The following is a 24115-nucleotide window of genomic DNA, read 5'->3' on the forward strand; positions in this document are numbered from 1 at the left end:
CAATAGTGAGGTACCAAAATGTCAGCATTTGAATCTTTTGAGTACTAATTTGGTCATTACCTCTAAAAATAACATACCAACGTTTCCTACTCTTCCATCTGACTAAGACCTGCAGGATAACCATCGATTGCTTCAAGCCAACAATCCTCGTGGGATCGACCATGACTCACTCAGGTATTACTTGGATGACCCAATACACTTGCTGGTACTGCTGTACGAAGGTGTGGGGATTCGTACGCACCAGAGAGTCCAAGTTTGCTGCCCTTGGAGCTGATTCTCTTTACACAGTACTTTCACATTTTCTTAAAATTCATCTCTGAATTTATAATAATCGCCATTCTTTGTTTCGTCATTTCAGATTTTGTGCAACCTCCTATCCACTTCTTCTGTCTCCAGAGCTTACTCTTCCGCTGGAAAATCGATAAATCAGTTTCGTATTCCCAAACTACCCTTCCCTCGTTCCTTTAAACCCTAGTCATGAGCAATTTAGCACTGCTTATTCATAATTACTATCTTAACTGTATACAGATCCAATTTTACAAGTGTTTCTAAATTTATTTAGGGTTAATTTCTTAGCGTAACAATGCAATTTAGGTTTTCTGCAATGTGCTGCATTCTTGGAAGTTATACATGGAGCCATTGGTGGGTTTTACTATACACTCAAAAATCAAAATCACATTCTTTGCAACCAATTTCATTTTATCAACATTTACATTGTAATGCACAAATTAAATTGTGTAACTTTTCAGGGCTTGTGCCAAGTGGAGCATTGCTTCCTCTTATGCAATGGGGAGGGAGGACACATTTTCTGCTTGCTATTGTTACCAAACTTGATGAGGTTCTTCACTTTCTTCTCTTTCACCATACACTTAATAATATCATGTTTGGTTTAGATTTTGGTAAAAGAAAAAAACTTGTTCATTGTAATGTAGCTTTTCTGCAAATTATACTTTCTGCAGGTCCAGCAGTTACCTTCAGTTTTTATCACCTTTTTCGCATGGAGCATAAGCGAGGTGATTTAATTTTTAATTATTCTATAGATTGGATTAGTTTGGTTTGGTTTGGTTTGGTTTCATTTAATTTTCTAGCATGACCTTGCCATGTGAACAGTCATAAGTTACTAAATCATTACCAAGTTCTGATGCACATAGTGTGTTATATATGCACATGCATGACATGGCCATTTTCCTAATAAGATTTATTAATAAGAAAGATGATTGTGCTGCAATAATCTTTGGAGATGCAGGTCATTAGATACTCACATTATGCTTTTAGCTGCATTGGAAATTGCCCTTATTGGATAACTTATCTCAGGTAATTCTTCTATTTTATCACAATTTCTCAGACTGTCACATAAATTAACTGAAATCTGAATTTAAAGTGTTCTGTTATTAGCATAATCAACTTTTTCTCAAATCTAAGCTTGACTTGTTTTATCCTTTAATTAGGTATACACTGCGTTTGGACATGTGAGAGGAAGACCGATAGAACATCCAGTCAGGAGGGTGGATGAGATGAAAGATGGACAAGGGGCAAAAGGCAGAGGAAGACCTAAGAAGACCATCCATGAGGTGGTCAAACAAGATCTATATGTAAACGGTCTCTCTGTAGACATGATACATGACAGAGCACAATGGCGTCATTTGATTCATGTAGCCGACCCCACTTAGTGGGACAAGGCTTTGTTGTTGTTGTGGGTACACTGCGTTTATTGTGCTGTATCCTTTGGGAGTAGGTCCTGGTGAAAGTGAGTTCATATATTATACGACTATCTGGTTTTCTGAATTTTGTTTTTGGTTGACTTTAAAATGCACCATTTCCTTTCATATTGTAATGGCCAACTGTTTTTTTTTTCTTTCCTTTTTTCATTATATTAAGTATTGCAACTAATCAGTGAATATAATGCAGTTTGGATCATGTACCGGGCACTTTCAATTGTAAAGAAGAAGAACCTCTATTCAAAAACCTTTTCAGGCCTTCGATTTAGCTACTATAATTTCCTTAAGGTATGTTTAACATTTTGTTTAGATATTTCAACAATTATCTACTCTTGTAACTAGTTTAGTTATGGCTATTATCCCTTCAAAAGAAAGAAGAAAAAAAGAAAAAAATACAATGGTAATTACTATGATATGTTTTCTATAAATGGAGCTAGTACTTTAATTTGCATTAAATAGAAATTAGAAAGAGTGGTTATATGATAAATGGCCTAACTTATACTTTGCTTTATATATTTCGTTCATAAAGGAACAAGCATTTTCTTTAATAATAGTTCTTTGGAATAAATCAGGTCTATATCATTGGAGAAGATGGAACTCAAAGAGGTGCTAGCAAGATTTTTGAGGAGGTTAGAAGGCGTGGTCTCAAAGTTGCTGTTGTAGGAATCCCCAAAACCATAGATAATGACATCCTGGTACATATAGATTCTTTTTCTATTCCTTAATGGTCTTTTGTGTATTTCAATTTTTTAACTAACTTGGCAAATGCTTTTCTAGATAGGTTATTGATAAGTCATTCGGGTTTGACATAGCTGCTGAGGAGGCTCAACGTGCTATAAATGCAATGCATGTTGAAGTTGAGAGCATTGAGAATGGCATAGGTGTTGTCAAGCTCATGGGAAGATACAATGGTAATTTTCTAGAATCGTCACATCAGCATACTCTTATATTTTGTTAGCAAGCCTGATATTTTGTGATGAATGGTGCAGGGTTTATTGCAATGTATGCTACTCTTGCGAGTCGAGATGTGGATTGTTACCTGGAAGGGCCAGGTGCATTGCTTGAATTTGTAGAAAGGTGACTCAAAGAAAACGGCCACATGGTTGGTGGCTCTTCGGATAGATATATACTCCTTTTTGTCATCGCTAGCAGCTCTCTGAGTTCCATCTCCCTATTGCATTTTTTTCTTATTGTTTAAAAATAGTTCTTTGTATGCTTATAAATTCATTTGCATTTGAATATTGTCTTATGCTTGCTCTAAGTAGATATTGAATAGAGCATAGTTATGTTGTTCATGAATTATTTTTATCATGTTTTAGTTTAGATTGTGGATCATAAATTTAATGTATTTAGGAATTTTCAATATTTTAAATTCTATATTTTTATGTAGACATTGTGAATGTTTTGGTATTTATTTGGAAAATTAATCTATTCTTGATTCTTTTTATATTTTGTAGAAATATAATTATTTATTAAAATTAAGTTTTAATAATGGTAAATGTAAAATTAGTAAAAATCTATAATTATAAAATTAGGAACAACAACCGATTTAGTGACCGATTTAGATTTTTAGTTCAGGAATTAACGACCAATTTAGCGACCGATTTTAGATTTTCAAATCAGGTATTAGCGACCAATTTCATGGTGACCGATTTAACGACCGAACAGTTGGCCACTATTTAGCGACCGATTTACTCAGCGACCAATTTAGCGATGGAAAATTCGGCCACCATTTAGCGACCGATTATGTTGGCGACCGATTTAGCGACTAATACTCTTTGGTGAAGGTTTGGTGGCCTTGTTCAAAAATCGGTCGCTAAAATCGGTCGCTAATGGTTAGCGACCGAAGTTGGTCGCTATTTTCTAATTAGCGACCAAGGTTTTAGCAACCACCAGAATCGGTCGCTAAATCGGTCGCTATTCCAATAATTTCTTGTAGTGTCTACTCTCTCTTCACCAATTTACAGAGAGAATCATAACCCATCTTCAACGTTAAACCCCTACATTGTTGCCCACATCATCACCATTATCCACTTTCATCCGTGTCACCTTCAACCCTCATCATCCACATTCATACGTGTCACTTCTGACATCACCATTTTGTTCGTCACCGTTACCATTAGCACCAAGTCATACACAGCGAACAAGTGGATGTGACCATTGGAGACTCACATTAAAGAAGTTAGAAACTAATGTTTATTTTTAGTTATCATTGTAATAATAGTGATTATTAGTTTATTATTCGACCTAGGGTTTAGAAATTTGTGACGGAATATTGTAATAGTTTTGTTCTGGTGATTATTGTAACATAAAATGAAAACAATGAACCAATAAGTAGGAATTTTATTGAATTCTATTGTGGCGCATGTTTTTAATAAATTGTTCTTTGTTATGTTTAGAGATGGAGGATTTTGTGATCCCTGTGTTCTACCATAGTGGTCATTTTGTGGGGGATAACAATGAAGGATTTCATACTTGTCCAAGTATGTGTGGATGACATTGTGTTTGGATCGGCAAATGAAACCTTGTGTGAAGAATTTGGAAAACTAATGACTAGTGAGTTTGATATGAGTATGATGGGAGAACTCACATTCTTTCTTGGACTCCAAATCAAATAAACTCCTAGTGGAATTTTTGTACACCAAGGTAAATATGCCAAGGAGTTAGTAAAGAAATTCAACTTAGAAAACTCCAAACAAATGAGTACTCCAATGCATCCAAATACCAAACTTGATAAGGATGAAAATGAGAAAGATGTTGATGAAACTTGGTATAGAGGAATGATTGGATCTCTCATGTATCTAACATCCTCTAGACCGGATATTATTCAAAGTGTGGGTATATGCTCTAGGTTTCAATCTCACCCAAAAGAATCTCATCTTTTAGCTGTAAAACAAATCATTAGATATATCAAAGGCACATCTGATTTTGGTCTGTGGTATCCTAAAACTGATGAATTCTGTGTAGTTGGGTATTGTGACGTAGATTTTGCGGGTGATCATGCGGATAGAGGAAGAACTTCAGGGATTTGCTGCTTTCTTGGACAATCTTTAAACGTTTAGTCGAGCAAAAAGCAAGCTACTGTTGCTTTGTCAACAGCTGAGGGCGAATATATCTCTCAGCCTCCTCTTGTTGTTCTCAGCTAATTTGGTTCAAAACTCAGTTTGCCAATTACAAATTGTAAGCCAATAGTATTCCTTTATTTTATGATAACTTGAGTGCCATAAATATTTCTAAAAATTCTATTTTACACTCAAGAACTAAGCACATTAAAGTTAGGTTTTATTCTATAAGAGAACATGTACAAAAAGGAACAATTGATATTCAATTTGTAAAATCAGAGGATCAATTGGCTAATATCTTCACTAAAATTTTGTGTAAAGATAAGTTTTGTAAACTAAAAACTGCACTAGAAATGGTTGATGCTGAGTTTATGAATTAAAAATGCTTAAAATGCTTTCTGATTGTTTGTGTCTCTCAAATTACAAGGAGACAAAATTGGACAGATGATGACTTCCTCTGGATTTCTTGAAGATCAAACAAAGCACTAAATATTTTATGTTTCTAAACCTAAACCAAATCCATGGTGGCCTTTTATGTTTTCTGAACACCACTGCTGGGCCCATGTAAAAAAGTTTTTGTTTAATAAAATGGGCCTCTTGCTTGTTTTGATTATCAAAATAAAAAAATGGGGAGTATTTGATTTTGTAGTATTTCAAGTCAAATAAGTCAGTTACTTTTCAAAATCCTTTTATGTGTCTTTTCTAAATTGTCTGTATTGATTTTAAATTTTAAAATCCTTTAAATAAAAGATTTATTCATTTCTTAATGCGGTATTCAAAGAAACCCTGAGCATTTAAAGCAGTTTTTGATTTGATAACCTCTCATCTTCCCTATAACTTCACTCCATCATACTCTCTTACATCTACCCTCCTTTTTGTTGTGATAAGTACTGATGTGGATGCACATTTCCAATGAAACTCTCTTTACCAAGGATGACTCTATTAAATGTAGTTTGAAAATGTTTCATTATAAATAGAGGCTTAAGCCTCTGAATGAAACACACTACAATCAATAATAAATACTATTCTCTCTCTCTCTCTCTCTCTCTCTCTCTCTCTCTTTCTCTCTTTATACACAGCAATAATACTCTTTCTATACATTACTAATATTTCTTCCTCTCTTTTACGTTGTTACATATATTTACATATATGAATTATCTTTATTATTTTGAGTAATTATATTGATAGATATAATATTAATACTAAGGCTATCTATTTATATTTCTTGTTTTGAATCTATTTCCTCTTCCTTATTTATTTATTCTACAACACGTTATCAGCACGAGACTCTGATCAAATATTTAGGAAGACTCAGGTAACAAATTTTTATTATGTCGAAACTCTCTCATCTTGAATTCAATACTCTTGATATATCTGAAAATAATTATTTATCATGGATATTAGATGCTGAAATCCATCTTGATTCAATGGATCTTGGAGATACCATTAAGGCTGAAAATAATGCATCCCAGAAGGATAAAGCCAAAGCCATGATTTTTCTTCGTCGTCATCTTGACGAATGATTGAAAAATGAATATCTCACATTAAAAGATCCTGCAGATCTTTGGAAAGACCTTGAAGAAAGGTATAATCATTAAAAAACGATGATATTTCCTCAAGCCCGATATGAGTGGACGCACTTGCGTCTGCAGGATTTTAATTCCATAAATGAATCTGCAATGTTTCAAATCACCTCACAAATAAAATTATGTGGGGAAAAGATAACTGATCATGATATGTTGGAGAAAACTTTCTCAACCTTCTATGCCTTGAATGTGCTCCTGCAGTAGCAGTATCAAGAAAAAGGGTTTAAAAAATATTCTGAGTTGATTTCTTGCCTTCTTGTTGCTGAACGCAACAATGAGTTGCTTTTAAAGAATCATGAAGCGCGCACAGCTGGTGCCGCCCCATTTCCTGAAGTAAATGTGGCAAATTATCCCAGAAGAGGTAAATGGCAAGATTTTAGTAACAAGAAAAATTATGGAAGGAAAAGGAATTATGTTCACAAGAGAGGATCTCACAAGAGAGGATCTCACCAGAAGTGGGATAAAGAAAGAAATTCTGGGCAAAATAAATCAACAGAGGATAAGTGTTTCCGTTGTAGTGGAAAGGGCCATTGGTCACATACTTGTCGTACCCCAAGGCACCTAGTCGATCTTTACCAGGCATCTTTGAAAAAGGATGACAAACGAAAGAAAAAAAATTTGTTTCAAATGATGCTGAAAATTTCACCACTCATTATGATGTATCTGATTTCTTTGAAGATCTTGAAGGAAATATTATCAATGATGGAATAGTTTAATATGTGAGATTGTTAAGTATCCATGTAAATAAATAATGTAAAGACCTTATTGTTAAGTTTTATTTTCTATGTATTTAAGTTTTAAATATGATGTATATAAATAAGGAAATATTAATGGTTATGCTTTGAAATCATTAAATGTGTCATGTTTTAAAATAAAATTTTAGTATATGACATTATTTTTATGTACAGTATTTCTTAGAAAAATAATTTCGATCAAGTATTCAATTTAACTATGCATACTACTCATGTTATTATTATTTGTCTTTGAAGAAAATGGCAAGGATATATAATGAAGATGTATGCCTTGCGGATATTGCAAGTTTGCACACTATTCTCAAAAGTGATATATATTTTACCCATCTGGTGCCAAAAGAAGAATGTGTTAATACTATTATTGGCTCAGGCAATGTGATAGAAGGCTCCGAAAGAGCTATAATTTTGTTTTCTGGAGGAACAAAATTTATAATAAACAATGCACTATTATCTACTAAGTCTCTGAGGAACTTGTTGAGTTTGAAAGATATTCGCCGAAATGGATATCATAATGAAACAATGAATGAGGAAAATCATGAGTACTTATGTATCACAACTCATGATTCAAATAAAAAGGTTATATTAGAAAAATTACTCTCACTTTCATCTGGGTTGTATTATACCAAGATTAGTGCAATTGAATCACATGCCATTGTAAACCAGAAGATTACTAGCCTAAATGAATTTATAACTTGGCACGATCGATTGGGTCATCCGGGAACAACCATGATGAGGAGAATTATTGAAAACTCCCATGGACATTCACTAAAGAACCAGAAGATTCTTAAAACTAGTGAATTTTGTTGTGCTGCATGTTCTCAAGGGAAGTTAATTTTAAGGCCATCACCAGTAAAGATTGGATTTGAGTCTCCTGAATTCCTAGAAAGCATTCAAGATAATATATGTGGACCTATTCATCCACCTTGTGGATCTTTTAGATATTTTATGGTCCTAATAGACGCATCTTCAAGATGGTCACATGTGTGCTTATTATCTTCTCGTAACCTGGCGTTTGCGAGATTACTGACTCAAATTATTTGATTAAAAGCACAATTTCCAGAAAATCCAATCAAAGTAATTCGTCTTGATAATGCTGATGAATTTACTTCCCAAGCCTTTGATGCTTATTGTATGGCTAATGGAATAAGTGTTGAACATCCAGTAGCTTATGTTCACACACAAAATAGGTTAGCAGAATCACTTATTAAACGCCTCCAATTAATTGCTAGACCCTTGCTTATGAGAACAAATCTCCCAACCTCGGTTTGGGGGCATGCTATTTTACATGCCGCGGCACTTATTCGTTTGAGGCCTGTAAGACCCAGAACCTTTGAAAAGTCTTATTATGATCAAGTCTCAAATCCTATGGTTATTTATAGCCTTAATTTCAGAAACTATTTTATTAAAGATAATTAAGGCAAGTTTTGATTTATCGAATTTGAGTCGAGTTATGATTATTATCCAATTTTATAATTATTGGATTATTTTCTATATTTGAATTATAAAGTTGATAGTTATAAAATAATAAGTATTTTATATGATTTGGTTTGGATAAATAATATTTTAAATATTAATACAGCTATTTTGGAAAATAGAGAAATTAATTATACTATTTATAATTATTTGATTTGGACATTTTATTGAAAATAATTTGTGAAAGTGATGAACAAATAGTATTTTCTATATATAATTAGTGTTGAATTTAATTGAGTTTCAATTACTATATTATTCCCTACTTTTATTTGAAATTACTAAACTACCCCTAGCCTAACACAAACCCTAGTTTTCAAAATGATGAAACCCTAATTTCCCAGCATAGCAGCCGCCACCCTTTCTTCTTCCCTTCAGCAAACCTGCAACCCAACAAAGGAAACAGAAACAGAAAATCATGGGGGAGGGAGCTTGAGAAGCGAGATCTGGCAGAGAGGGAAGGGCTGCGCCGTGACCACTACCCAGTCGTCGCTGCTGCCCCGCGCTTACTTCCTCACCGCCGCCGCTGTTTTTGTGATCCCCAGCGGCGCTGCCGGCGAGCGCGAAGCCAGAGGAGAAGAAAGAGACAGACCAAGAAGGGAGAGAGCGCGCGCAGGGGAGGAAGAAGCCGCCTAGCTTGCTGCCGCCGCGCTGCTCGGGTCCGTCGAACCCTCCTTGCTGCCGCCGTTCATGTCGCGACTAGAGAGAGAGGCGTCACGCAAAGAGGGAGCTCGCAGTGAAGAGAGAGGGGAGCTACCTTGGGCGCCGCCGTCGCACCTGCATACCGCCGCTGCTACCGCGAGCGCGCCGTCGCCGGAGCTGGGTAGTCATTGTCCTTGCCAGCAGCGAAGAAGCGAGATGAAACCCCCCTAGTCTGCTGCTTCGGTTCGCCGAGAAAGAGCTTGGCGCCGCCGGAGTTGCTGTCTGTCTCTGCCTCGGAGTTCTGCGAGTTGCCGGAGCCCACTGTCGCCGGAGCTGCCCAGAACCACCACTGTGGCTGCCGCTGGGATTGTGAACGGAAGGGGGAGAAGATGGTTCTGTCATAGCCATTCCCGGGGGAGAAATCAGTCGTGCCACCATGCCCTGGCGCTGGGAAACGCCACTATCGCGACCAAGTTCCACCGCCGGAGCTTCTGACTACTTCTGCCGTCGCCGGAAAAAGTGGCCGGTAAGGGTTTTATTTGAAGTTTCTGCCTTTTTGGATTTCGAGAAGGTTTTAATGTTGCGCGGTTTTTATAGTTGATCCATCGAAGCTTCTGGCCGCCGCCGGAGCTGTTGCCGGGGTCGGTTCGGAATCGCAGCTGCCTTATTGTATTATTTCGGTAAGAAATTATGTTTCGAATAATCTCGCGTTAGTATTCTGTTGTGTTTGGTTAATGAATGAGTCTTGGTAACGTGGGATCGAGTCCTGATTATTATATGTTGCGATTAGTGTTGCTATGGTTATTGCAAAAGTGGCTGGGAGCTGAGGCTTTAGTTTCCGTCAGTTCGGTTTGAGGCGGAAAGGACTTGATGAGGCATTTGGGCTATGGTTTTGCGTTTTGAGGTAGGGGCGCTTTCCAAAAACTGTGTTTTATGTATTGGAATTATTACATATGGATACTGATGTGAGATATTGTGGATTTGATGATTGTATCTGCCTTATGTATTATTTGATTGACTCGAATGATTATGGATGTTGATTTGGCTGAATTGTTGTGCGGCTTGTGAAATGTAATGTTTTGAAGTTGATTCTTTAAAGCTTTGAAATCGAGTTTAATCCGTTGAGGATTGATTTGAGTTAATTTTCTTGGGAATGTGAAAAATAGAATGTACTCTTGAATTCAGCCTGGTTTACTTTAATTGACTTGGTTTTGGACAAATGATTTATTGCTGAACTGATTCTTTAAAGCTTTGGAAATGAGTTAAATCGGTTGATATTGAGTTGAATTTTGAAATGGTTTCCTTGAGATACGCCACTGAGGCAATTGTTGGATTTAGCTTGCTTTGAATTGATTTCTGGTTTTGAGCTGTTGAAAAGGAATGAGGAACGGTTTAGTTGGGACCCGAACCGGGTGGCAAAAGTCCAAGTTTTAGGGGAGGTGCTGCCGAAATTTCTACAAAATCCTAGTCTTGTTTAAAAAGTTATTTAAAAAGGATTGGATTTGAGAAGTTGTATTATTTGATTTATTAAGAGAACATTTATGTTTTCAAGCTTAATTTATTTAGTAAACTTTATGCCTTGAGTTCGACTTATTTAGAAATGAACTATTTTTACCGTTTGAATCACTGAAGGAAAGAATGATGCTCTAATATTGCTTTCAATATAACAAGGGAGCTTTTAGTGATTTCAAAGGAATCGAGACTTTTGATTGAGTAATTAAATTTGAGGCATTTTGGAAAAGTTAGAAAAATGGATTCCAAAAAGAAACCTGAAGGTGATTTGATTCAAATGAACCGGTTCCGTTTCAAATGAGTTGATTTTTGGACCGGGTTGGAACTTGTAATTTTGTATGATCGGTTTCATAATAAATTCAGTTTTATTTACTTGAACCGAGAATCTATGATTTTAAGAGTTTCAATGAATTTTAAGGAATTGATATAAGTTGACCTTCCCTAAAGACTTGGGACTCTGCCGAGGACTTTTGTTATAAAATTCCATTGTTGGATGGGAGATTTTGAATACTTTGAAATAAATCCTTAACTTGCCATGGTCTTGGAAGTTTTGGAAAAAGGATGCCGAGAGTGGCTTTGTTTTAAAAAGGGAACTCACTTTGAGTAAATTTGGCTTATGAGCCTGAGATGATTAGAGAAATGAGATCTTTAAAGCTAAGGCTAAAAAGAGTTGAAATTTGATTTCAAAGTGAAATGGCTTGAGAAAAGTGATTTATGGCTTAAATGCCGGTTTTATGAATTTGATGATGTTGAATGGTGGAGGTGCTGTTTTATTATGAGCCGGAATGGCTATGTATGATTATGAATATTGACTGGTTCTGGATTGAACCGTGAGCCAGAATGGCTGTGTGTGATTATCAATATTGGCTGATTCTGGATTGAACCGTGAGCCGGATGGCTGAGATGGATGGTGATCCATGGTTGAGTACAAATGCATGTATGCAATCGAATGAATTGTGAATTTAAGCCGGATGGCTGAGATGAATGTTGTATGCAAGTATGCTTGTGTTTTCTCTCTGGTTGTAAGGGTGACAGGGCACCGATACCCTCTAATGGCGACAGGGCGCAAATACCCTCTAATGGCAACAGGGCGCAGATACCCTCTAATGGCGACAGGGCGCAAATACCCTCTAATAGCGACAGGGCGCAGATACCCTCTAATGATAATAAAGCGCAACAGAGAGACTGTGTCCGGGTTAGCTACCGGACACGTCGGGTTGGCTTGGTAACCGACAGATGATATCATCAGCCACTAGGGACAGGCATACATCATATGCATCTATGTGACATTGTTTGGGTGTGTATATTATACTTGGTTTGCCTATGTGATTAATTGCTAATTGTTCTACTTGCAATAACTGTTTGTTTGTGCTTGCATCTTCCTATTTGTGTTTGCTACTGGGACTCTGTTGGATTGTGGTGATTGGTTGATGGTTGGATTGTTTGGGCCTAGAGCCGTGGTTGGAATGAGTTGAACCGATGGTTGATTTCGGTTTTGTGTTTCTGGTTTGGAATAAAATATGAAAGGATATTTTTGGTTAGCATAGATAAACCGTTTTGAAAGGCTTTTGAGTTTTTGAGAATTGAACTGTTCTTCTTTCAGAAAAGATTTCAGATTTTTCTTTTATTGTAAACGGTTGTTTTTGAAAAGAGGCATAAGACGGTCATTAATCACTGATGCGGTTATCTTCACGTATCCTATTACAGTAATTCCCAAAAACCCTCTACTGAGAACCCTTTCGAGGATGATGTTCTCACCCCCCTACATTTTCCCCTTTCAGGATATGGCGCAGAAGTCACGAAGAGTTTATTTAGTTGTTGTTGAAATGCTCTGTATTGCTTTAGATTATTATTCTTTGTACCCTCGCCTTTATCTTGAGATATTCTGTAAGAGGGATAGGAAATTGTATTGGATTATGCTTGTAAATATATATATATATATATATATGTATGTACTCTTTATTAGTTTCTGTAAGTTGTATGGATGTACGTTGTATATCAAAAATATTTTTGGGAGCGGTATTGCGGTTTAAAGTTTCAAACAGGCTCATATTTTAGTATTAAATAGTATAAGTGTCGTCGTAATATCCGAGCTATCAGAGTTGCGCAGCCGGAAGCGTGAGCTTTGGTAGTTAGGGTATTACATTATGGTATCAGAGCAGTTCTTTCTGTGGAGCCTGAGGAATGGACTGACTATGCTTCAGTTGCATACTCTAAGTATTTGTCATGTAATAGGTCTCGTCGAATGACAAGAATTAGAGCTTTATGCACATGACGATCTATTGAATAACGCCGTTAGTCTTGCGTTGCATGATTCCTGATATTAAGTTTGGCCGGCTTAATACTAGTGAATTGTGTATATGAGAGCACTAATGGGTTGTCATAGATGATATGCGAGTTTTGAGTAAAGCGAATCGCGGGTTTTGGGGACGTTAGAAAATATTTCTCGGGGCTATTCAGTGGTGTGTCTTGAATTTTGTTCGAGTCGACCTGTTCTTTCATATCCTAACTTGAAGTTCTTGTTTGCTAATCCTCTTGAAAAGTAGTTTGATTCTTCGACTTTATTCCTCTATTCATATGCATTCTTGTTTGATCTTAATTGCATATGCTTGTTTGGAATCCTTGTTGCATCTATCTTCCTCTGTTTGAGTTCTTCTTGCTTCATGTGTTCCTTGATGTAGCCTTGAACTTGTCTTAATGTGCCGTGACTTTTAGCTCCGGGTTCCGAGTTCATTCTTAGAGAACTTGTTGATTCAGTTTTCCTCTTATTTGACAGTGATTACAGCTAATTTTGAGATTTTTATAAAAATTGCTGTTGACTAGATATACACTTATCTATATGTGGAACTTTGAAGATTTCTTATACAGTTTAACAACTATTTATTTCTAAGGCCTCGCCTGTACTTTTACTGGTTTATAGAACTGCACCTACTTAAAATACAAGTTGACTTTCTAGTAACTTTACTATGGTTCCAATGCACATCTTCATTTGATTATGTATTTAGATGTTTTTCAAAATTTTGAAAAGAAAAGATTTACCACTTTTGTCTCGGTTGAGTTTCATTTGATAAACTTTATTTAATTCATTTTGATTTGAGTTTGATTGAGCATGCTAATGGTTTGTGCCATGGTTGTTCTTTTGAAAGTGTTGGACTCATAGCTTTCTTCTTATGAACAGGCTAAATTCTCTATTTAACCTTTCATCCCTATGGATGTCATACTTTACTTTATTTTTAACTAATCTTTTACATCTTGCGAAATTACCATTGATCTTGGTTTGTCCTCTCTTGTGAATCTCACTCTTATGCGAGTCAGCTTGATTTGTTTCAATTTCGTGCACCGTTTATCCTCTCATTGCCTTTACAAGAGTTTTTAGTCAAAGATTTATCCTTGAGAAATTACTAATGATTGAGTCGTCTTTCGTATGACTTTTGTATTCTTTTGGATCAATTGAAAGCTTGTTTGATGACTCATGCCTAGTGAATCTTGTTTGAACTACTTTGATTTAAGATCATTTCTATTATGGCTTGACTCCTATTTAGTACATCTTAAACTTCTTGAATGTTCTTTTGAGATGGTGATTTCAAGAACAGTTTTGGAGTCTTGTTTTGAACTTTTTAAGGAAGTTTCGAATTCTCTTTGAAGAAATATTAAACGGAACTTATTTCCTGTCGTTTGATTGAGATTGAAACCATTGTTCAATTTTGACGAAGTTAATTTAAAGTTGGCATACGCTGTTTTAAATGAAGTTTTGGAAAGCTTCCTTGTTTAGTGGAAATCGATTCGTTTGTAACGCACCACTTATTTTCTTTACTAAATTGTAAGCAAATTTCTACCTCGGGATTTCTTTTCTAAAGAGAGTTTAACTTCCTCTTGCGTCCATGCTATAAATGTTATACACGCTTGTTTGAATATGAATTTTAGAATTTTTGAACAAGCATTTGATTACTTCCGAGTTTTTATGAACTGCTTTGGGTTAAGTTGTGCATCTAATTATCTTTCTAAAATATTTGAGGAAATATTTTAGCTCTTAGCCAAAGTTGTGTGCATTTTGTTTTTAGAACTCTACAAAATCTACTTCAATATGAACTTGCATTAAAGCAAAGCCACGACTATGCTTTTGTTACTCTCTTGAAGGATGTTGTTAATTAACCTTTGTTTTTAGATTGCGAAGTGGTTTTTCCGCAAGTTTCGGTTCCTTTATGAACAATGTATTTGGGAGTACTTTTAATCGTGCTCTTGAGTTTTGTGAGCTTTGCCTTGGGTTTGATATTCCTTTTTGTAAACCTCCTACTTCTTCGACTCAACTTGAATTTGTTTCGAACTAAGGCGCTGGTTCTCTTCTTATTAGTCCTATTGAATTTCTTGGATCTAAGGGTTATCTTTGAAGTTGTCAATTGACTTGAGTCTAGCAAACTTCATTGCTTGAGTGTCCTTGTTTATCTGGAATTGGATATATTCTCTCAAATCTTTGAGTACTATCCTCGACAATTGTCTTTCCGTTCTAAATCTGGTATCCTTCTGAGTAGACTCGAGAATTGTTTTGATATCACGTGCGACTTGTAGATGTAGTAACGCGATGCGTTAGTTCTTTAAGACGTGATATGTGTGTATGGAGGGTGAAGCGATAGGTGTAAAACGTTATGAGTTGTGGGTGTTCTGTTCCTTGCGAACGGATTTGCGGTTGTTAGGCTTATGATTGGCTATGAGGTTGTAATATGATTGGTGGAGTTGGGAAATTGAAGTTCTGAAGTGGGAACGAGATTTGTCAGCAACGTCATGCCGCTGTTTAAATACCAACATGCCTTGCAGCCTTTTACCACACTAATTACCGCCTTGTTTTGTGAACGCCTATCTTAGTTTGCACCCTATTTTGTTACCTCAAGTTTTTGTAAAGTCTTGAGATTATGTGACCTTGTGCATTGAGCCAATCTTGTAACGTTTGCCTTGCAATCACACTCCTACCTTTGTACCTTTATGCATACGACCATCCAAGTATTTGAAAACTGTATATATGTTTATATGTTGAGACATTTTGCTTCTCTCTTAAATGTATTCAAGGGTGAACTGATATGAAATTTCTTTCGTTTTATAACAATTTTCGAGGGCAAAAATTTTTATAAGGTGGGTAGAATGTAAGACCCAGAACCTTTGAAAAGTCTTATTATGATCAAGTCTCAAATCCTATGGTTATTTATAGCCTTAATTTCAGAAACTATTTTATTAAAGATAATTAAGGCAAGTTTTGATTTATCGAATTTGAGGCGAGTTATGATTATTATCCAATTTTATAATTATTGGATTATTTTCTATATTTGAATTATAAAGTTGATAGTTATAAAATAATAAGTATTTTATATGATTTGGTTTGGATAAATAATATTTTAAATATTAATACAGCTATTTTGGAAAATAGAGAAATTAATTATACTATTTATAATTATTTGATTTGGACATTTTATTGAAAATAATTTGTGAAAGTGATGAACAAATAGTATTTTCTATATATAATTAGTGTTGAATTTAATTGAGTTTCAATTACTATATTATTCCCTACTTTTATTTGAAATTACTAAACTACCCCTAGCCTAACACAAACCCTAGTTTTCAAAATGATGAAACCCTAATTTTCCAGCATAGCAGCCGCCACCCTATCTTCTTCCCTTCAGCAAACCTGCAACCCAACGAAGGAAACAGAAACAGAAAATCATGGGGGAGGGAGCTTGAGAAGCGAGATCTGGCAGAGAGGGAAGGGCTGCGCCGTGACCACTACCCAGTCGTCGCTGCTGCCCCGCGCTTACTTCCTCACCGCTGCCGTTGTTTTTGTGATCCCCAGCGGCGCTGCCGGCGAGCGCGAAGCCAGAGGAGAAGAAAGAGACAGACCAAGAAGGGAGAGAGCGCGCGCAGGAGAGGAAGGAGCCGCCTAGCTCGCTGCCGCCGCGCTGCTCGGGTCCGTCGAACCCTCCTTGCTGCCGCCGTTCATGTCGCGACCAGAGGGGAGCGAGAGACCAGAGAGGGAGGCGTCACGCAAAGAGGGAGCTCGCGGTGAAGAGAGAGGGGAGCTACCTTGGGCGCCGCCGTCGCACCTGCATACCGCCGCTGCTACCGCGAGCGCGCCGTCGCCGGAGCTGGGTAGTCATTGTCCTTGCCAGCAGCGAAGAAGCGAGATGAAACCCCCCTAGTCTACTGCTTCGGTTCGCCGAGAAAGAGCTTGGCGCCGCCGGAGTTGCTGTCTGTCTCTGCCTCTGGGTTCTGCGAGTTGCCGGAGCCCACTGTCGCCGGAGCTGTCCAGAACCACCACTGTGGCTGCCGCTGGGATTGTGAACGGAAGGGGGAGAAGCTGGTTCTGTCATAGCCATTCCCGGGGGAGAAATCAGTCGTGCCACCGTGCCCTGGCGCTGGGAAACGCCACTATCGCGACCAAGTTGCACCGCCGGAGCTTCTGACTACTTCTGCCGTCGCCGAAAAAAGTGGCCGGTAAGGGTTTTATTTGAAGTTTCTGCCTTTTTGGATTTCGAGAAAGTTTTAATGTTGCGCGGTTTTTATAGTTGATCCACCGAAGCTTCTGGCCGCCGCCGGAGCTGTTGCCGGGGTCGGTTCGGAATCGCAGCTGCCTTATTGTATTATTTCGGTAAGAAATTATGTTTCGAATAATCTCGCGTTAGTATTCTGTTGTGTTTGGTTAATGAATGAGTTTTGGTAACGTGGGATCGAGTCCTGATTATTATATGTTGCGATTAGTGTTGCTATGGTTATTGCAAAAGTGGCTGGGAGCTGAGGCTTTAGTTTCCGTCAGTTCGGTTTGAGGCGGAAAGGACTTGATGAGGCATTTGGGCTATGGTTTTGCGTTTTGAGGTAGGGGCGCTTTCCAAAAACTGTGTTTTATGTATTGGAATTATTACATATGGATACTGATGTGAGATATTGTGTATTTGATGATTGTATCTGCCTTATGTATTATTTGATTGACTCGAATGATTATGGATGTTGATTTGGCTGAATTGTTGTGCGGCTTGTGAAATGTAATGTTTTGAAGTTGATTCTTTAAAGCTTTGAAATCGAGTTTAATCCGTTGAGGATTGATTTGAGTTAATTTTCTTGGGAATGTGAAAAATAGAATGTACTCTTGAATTCAGCCTGGTTTACTTTAATTGACTTGGTTTTGGACAAATGATTTATTGCTGAACCGATTCTTTAAAGCTTTGGAAATGAGTTAAATCGGTTGATATTGAGTTGAATTTTGAAATGGTTTCCTTGAGATACGCCACTGAGGCAATTGTTGGATTTAGCTTGCTTTGAATTGATTTTTGGTTTTGAGCTGTTGAAAAGGAATGAGGAACGGTTTAGTTGGGACCCGAACCGGGTGGCAAAAGTCCAAGTTTTAGGGGAGGTGCTGCCGAAATTTCTACAAAATCCTAGTCTTGTTTAAAAAGTTATTTAAAAAGGATTGGATTTGAGAAGTTGTATTATTTGATTTATTAAGAGAACATTTATGTTTTCAAGCTTAATTTATTTAGTAAACTTTATGCCTTGAGTTCGACTTATTTAGAAATGAACTATTTTTACCGTTTGAATCACTGAAGAAAAGAATGATGCTCTAATATTGCTTTCAATACAACAAGGGAGCTTTTAGTGATTTCAAAGGAATCGAGACTTTTGATTGAGTAATTAAATTTGAGGCATTTTGGAAAAGTTAGAAAAATGGATTCCAAAAAGAAACCTGAAGGTGATTTGATTCAAATGAACCGGTTCCGTTTCAAATGAGTTGATTTTTGGACCGGGTTGGAACTTGTGATTTTGTATGATCGGTTTCATAATATATTCAGTTTTATTTACTTGAACCGAGAATCTATGATTTTAAGAGTTTCAATGAATTTTAAGGAATTGATATAAGTTGACCTTCCCTAAAGACTTGGGACTCTGCCGAGGACTTTTGTTATAAAATTCCATTGTTGGATGGGAGATTTTGAATACTTTGAAATAAATCCTTAACTTGCCATGGTCTTGGAAGTTTTGGAAAAAGAATGCCGAGAGTGGCTTTGTTTTAAAAAGGGAACTCACTTTGAGTAAATTTGGCTTATGAGCCTGAGATGATTAGAGAAATGAGATCTTTAAAGCTAAGGCTAAAAAGAGTTGAAATTTGATTTCAAAGTGAAATGGCTTGAGAAAAGTGATTTATGGCTTAAATGCCGGTTTTATGAATTTGATGATGTTGAATGGTGGAGGTGCTGTTTTATTATGAGCCGGAATGGCTATGTATGATTATGAATATTGACTGGTTCTGGATTGAACCGTGAGCCAGAATGGCTGTGTGTGATTATCAATATTGGCTGATTCTGGATTGAACCGTGAGCCGGATGGCTGAGATGGATGGTGATCCATGGTTGAGTACAAATGCATGTATGCAATCGAATGAATTGTGAATTTAAGCCGGATGGCTGAGATGAATGTTGTATGCAAGTATGCTTGTGTTTTCTCTCTGGTTGTAAGGGTGACAGGGCACCGATACCCTCTAATGGCGACAGGGCGCAAATACCCTCTAATGGCGACAGGGCGCAGATACCCTCTAATGGCGACAGGGCGCAAATACCCTCTAATGGCGACAGGGCGCAAATACCCTCTAATGGCGACAGTGCTGTTTTGAGAATTGAACTGTTCTTCTTTCAGAAAAGATTTCAGATTTTTCTTTTATTGTAAACGGTTGTTTTTGAAAAGAGGCATAAGACGGTCATTAATCACTGATGCGGTTATCTTCACGTATCCTATTACAGTAATTCCCAAAAACCCTCTACTGAGAACCCTTTCGAGGATGATGTTCTCACCCCCCTACATTTTCCCCTTTCAGGATATGGCGCAGAAGTCACGAAGAGTTTATTTAGTTGTTGTTGAAATGCTCTATATTGCTTTAGATTATTATTCTTTGTACCCTCGCCTTTATCTTGAGATATTCTGTAAGAGGGATAGGAAATTGTATTGGATTATGCTTGTAATAATATATATATATATATATATATATATATGTATGTATGTACTCTTTATTAGTTTCTGTAAGTTGTATGGATGTACGTTGTATATCAAAAATATTTTTGGGAGCGGTATTGCGGTTTAAAGTTTCAAACAGGCTCATATTTTAGTATTAAATAGTATATATATATATATATATATATATATATATATATATATATGTATGTATGTACTCTTTATTAGTTTCTGTAAGTTGTATGGATGTACGTTGTATATCAAAAATATTTTTGGGAGCGGTATTGCGGTTTAAAGTTTCAAACAGGCTCATATTTTAGTATTAAATAGTATAAGTGTCGTCGTAATATCCGAGCTATCAGAGTTGCGCAGCCGGAAGCGTGAGCTTTGGTAGTTAGGGTATTACAAGGCCAACGAGTTACCATCAGTTCTCTCCTATGCAATTAGCATTTGGCCAGCAGCTAAATGTTCTCCATCTAAGAATATTTGGGTGTGCGATATATGTTCCCATTGCACCACCTAATCGCACCAAAATGGGACCCCAAAGAAAATTGGATATATATGTTGGATATGATTCTCCCTCTATAGTGAGGTATCTTGAGATACAAACAGGAGATGTATTTAAAGCCCAATTTGCGGATTGTCATTTTGATGAATCAAAATTTTTAACATTAGGGGGGAGAGAATAAGCTTCCTGAAAAGGAACTTAATTAGAATGCATCATCCTTGATGCATTTAGATCATCGATCAGGGCAATGTGAACTAGAAGTTCAAAAGATTATACATTTGCAAAGAATAGCAAATAAATTGCCTGATGCATTTTCCAATACAAAGAGGATAACTAAGTCTTATATACCAGCAGAAAATGTCCCAATTCAAATTGATGTCCCAGTTGGACAAATTGCCACCGAAGCAAATACACGCCAGAAGCGTGGCAGGCCTGTCGGTTCCAAAGACAAAAATCCTCGAAAGTGAAAAGAGGTAAATACTATTTCTGTTGAAAAAGACATAGTAGAGACACCTGCAATTGTCCAAAATTATGATATAGTTTTAATGCCAGAAGACGTTCAGATACCTGAGAATTGTGAAAATGACGAGATCTCGATAAATTATGTCTTTACAGGAGAGAAATGGGACCGAAATAAGACAATTGTCAATGAAATATTTGCATATAATGTGGCATTAAATATCATGCATGAAAGTAAGGATCTTGAGCCAAGATCAGTCAAAGAATGTCGACAAAGAAATGATTCGCCAAAATAGAAAGAAGCCATGAAGGCTGAATTAGACTCACTTGCAAAACGTGAAGTCTTCGGACCTGTAGTCCGTACACCAGAAGATGTAAAACCTGTTAGATACCGATGGGTATTTTTGAGAAAATAAAATGAGAAAAATGAAGTTGTGCACTACAAAGCCCGACTTGTGGCACAAGGGTTTTCACAAAGGCCCGGTATTAATTATGAAGAAACGTATTCCCCTGTAGTGGATGCGATAACATTGTGTTATTTGGTCAGTTTATCCGCATATCATAAACTGCATATGCATTTAATGGATGTGGTAATAGCCTATTTATACGGCTCATTAGATCAGGATATCTATATGAAAATCCCTGAAGGACTAAAAATATCTAAACCATCCAATGAATATTCGCAAGGTTATACTCAGTCAAATTACAAAGATCTTTATATGGTCTGAAGCAATCTGGACGAATGTGGTATAATCATCTTACTGAGTATCTGGCCAAAAATGGATTCAAGAATAATGATATCTGTCCATGTGTTTTCATAAAGAAAACTGCATCTGGATTCATTATAATTGTTGTGTACGTTGATGATTTAAATATCATTGGGACTCCTGAGGAGATTCCAAAAATTATAAAAACTTTAAAAGAAGAGTTTGAGATGAAAGATCTTGGAAGAACTAAATTTTGTCTCGGCCTGCAGATCGAGCATACAAAAAATGGCATCTTTATTCATCAAACGACATACACAGAGAAGATCTTGAAGAGATTTTATATGGATAAGTCACATCCATTAAGTACTCCAATGATCGTAAGATCTTTGGATGTGAAAAAGGATCAATTTTGTCCTAAAGAAGAAAATGAAGATATCCTTGGTCCTGAAGTACCATATCTTAGTGCCATTGGAGCGTTAGTGTATCTTGCTAATAATACGCGACCCAATATATCATTTGCTGTGAATTTACTAGCAAGATATAGTTCCTCTCCAACCAGAAGATATTGGAGTGGAATCAAACAAATCTTTTGATATCTTCATGGATCGGTTGATATGGATTGTTTTATCCATATGGATCCAAGTCACAACTAGTTGGCTATGCAGATGCTGGATACTTGTCTAATCCACATAAAGGGAGATCTCAAACAGGATACCTGTTCACATATGGTGGAACGGCTATATCTTGGAGGTCCACGAAACAGACGATTACAACAACATCTTCTAATCACGCTGAAATACTAGTGATTCATGAAGTAAGTCGCGAGTGTTTTTGGCTCAGGAGTTTGATCCAATATATTCTGTCATCATGTGGACTGATTGATCATAAGATAGCTCCAGCTATCCTGTTTGAAGATAATACAACATGCATTGCTCCACTTAAAGGCAGATACATCAAAGGTGATAGAACAAAGGATATTTCTCCCAAATTCTTCTTCACTCATGATCTTCAAAATCAAGGGACAATTGATATCCAACAGATCTGCTCAAGTAATAATCTGACAGATTTATTTATAAAGTCACTCCCAAAATCCTCCTTTAAAAGATTGGTACATGAGATTGGGATGTGCCGATTTTGAGACATTAAATGATGTCGGCAAGAGGGGGAGACTGTACTCTTTTTCCCTTGGTCAGGTTTTTTTTCCCATTGGATTTTTCTTGACAAGGTTTTTAATGAGGCAGTCCCATCACTAAAGGATATTGTACTCTTTTTCCTTCACTAAAGTTTTTTTCTCACTGGGTTTTTCTTTAGTAAGGTTTTAACGAGGCAATAATGCTAAATGGTCATCCAAGGGGGAGTGTTGTGATAAGTACTGATGTGGATGCCCATTTCCAATGAAACTCTCTTTACCAAGGATGACTCTATTAAATGTAGTTTGAAAATGTTTCATTATAAGTAGAGGCTTAAGCCTCTGAATGAAACACACTACAATCAATAATAAATATTATTCTCTCTCTCTTTATACACAGCAATAATACTCTTTCTATACATTACTAATATTTCTTCCTCTCTTTCACGTTGCTACATATATTTACATATATAAATTATCTTTATTATTTTGAGTAATTATATTGATAGATATAATATTAATACTAAGGCTATCTATTTATATTTCTTGTTTTAAATCTATTTCCTCTTCCTTATTTATTTATTCTACAACACTTTTATTTTCTTTTATGATGAGAAAGAAAGTTGCAACTCGCAGAGGAATAGGAACCATTCATCCTCCTCGTAAACCTCCTCCTCCTAGAACTTAGTCTCACACTCACATACATATTCACTCATACTCCTCTTCCTCACACTCTTCTCAACCACCGGCTTCTATGGGGAGAACCAAGATTACACATCCTAGGCCTTCATCGGCTCCACAAGAGGCTGACTCTTCGATGGCTAAAGCAGCAAAAGCCAAAAGGCCCATGACAGAAGAATAATTCCCATCTTCTCCTCCTCCTCGTTCAATTTTTCGTCCTCCAAGATGGTTAGTTCCTTCCTCACATCCATCCAAAGGTAACAAAAAATCTTTTTTCCACTCTATCAAAGAACCCATTTATCCAGATCCTGTTGCTTCAAAATCCATTTTGGAAAACATCCTCATTCTCATTTTGATCCTCTAAGATTTTCTTCTTGCATGGACTTTGAATTTCACAGAGACGTTGTCACAGAAAGACCTCTATGTTCTTCTTATATTGCTGATTTAAATTTATTGGCTAAAAAAGGAATAAAATTTGTTGAAAATTTTTTAGCCTTAGATTGGAAAAGGCTATTTGAAATCAGAAAATATATTTATCCTGACTTGGTCCGAGAATTTTATGCAAATATGTAATATAGTGAGGATTGTGTTCACTCCTATGTTAAAGACTGTCAAATACTTTTAAATCATGAAAACATCATTAAATTCCTTGCTTACACAGATGTAGGAGTTAATGCCTATGTCTCTGAAAAGTAGGATAATCATCTTCGAGTTTCTCACCAAGATGTTCTGGCCAACATTTGTTAAAACATCTCCCTCATGAATGGTGTAACTCCCACTCATAGAGCTCTAGGTCCTTCTCATGCACAACCTTACCATATCATCACACATATCTTGCTGCCCCAAAGTAGTTCTTATCAAAGGGTCACTCTCATTAATACCCTGGTTCTATATGCCATTCTCAACAAAA

General features: G+C 36.7%; 1 long non-coding RNA gene across 2 annotated transcripts; it reads left to right on the top strand.

Moving 5' to 3' along the window:
- Positions 1-244: 244 nt before the first annotated feature.
- On the top strand, positions 245-1317 carry LOC112733908 (uncharacterized). Of its 2 annotated transcripts, XR_011870388.1 has the most exons (4): positions 245-642; positions 750-838; positions 960-1013; positions 1247-1317. It is a non-coding gene; the product is annotated as an uncharacterized lncRNA (long non-coding RNA). The 2 variants fall into 2 exon arrangements; XR_011870387.1 differs by having other exon boundaries at positions 245-838.
- The last annotated feature ends 22798 nt before the right edge of the window (positions 1318-24115 follow it).

The sequence above is a fragment of the Arachis hypogaea genome, chromosome 13 (assembly GCF_003086295.3).
Source record: "Arachis hypogaea cultivar Tifrunner chromosome 13, arahy.Tifrunner.gnm2.J5K5, whole genome shotgun sequence".
In the NCBI taxonomy this organism is placed as follows: domain Eukaryota; kingdom Viridiplantae; phylum Streptophyta; class Magnoliopsida; order Fabales; family Fabaceae; genus Arachis; species Arachis hypogaea.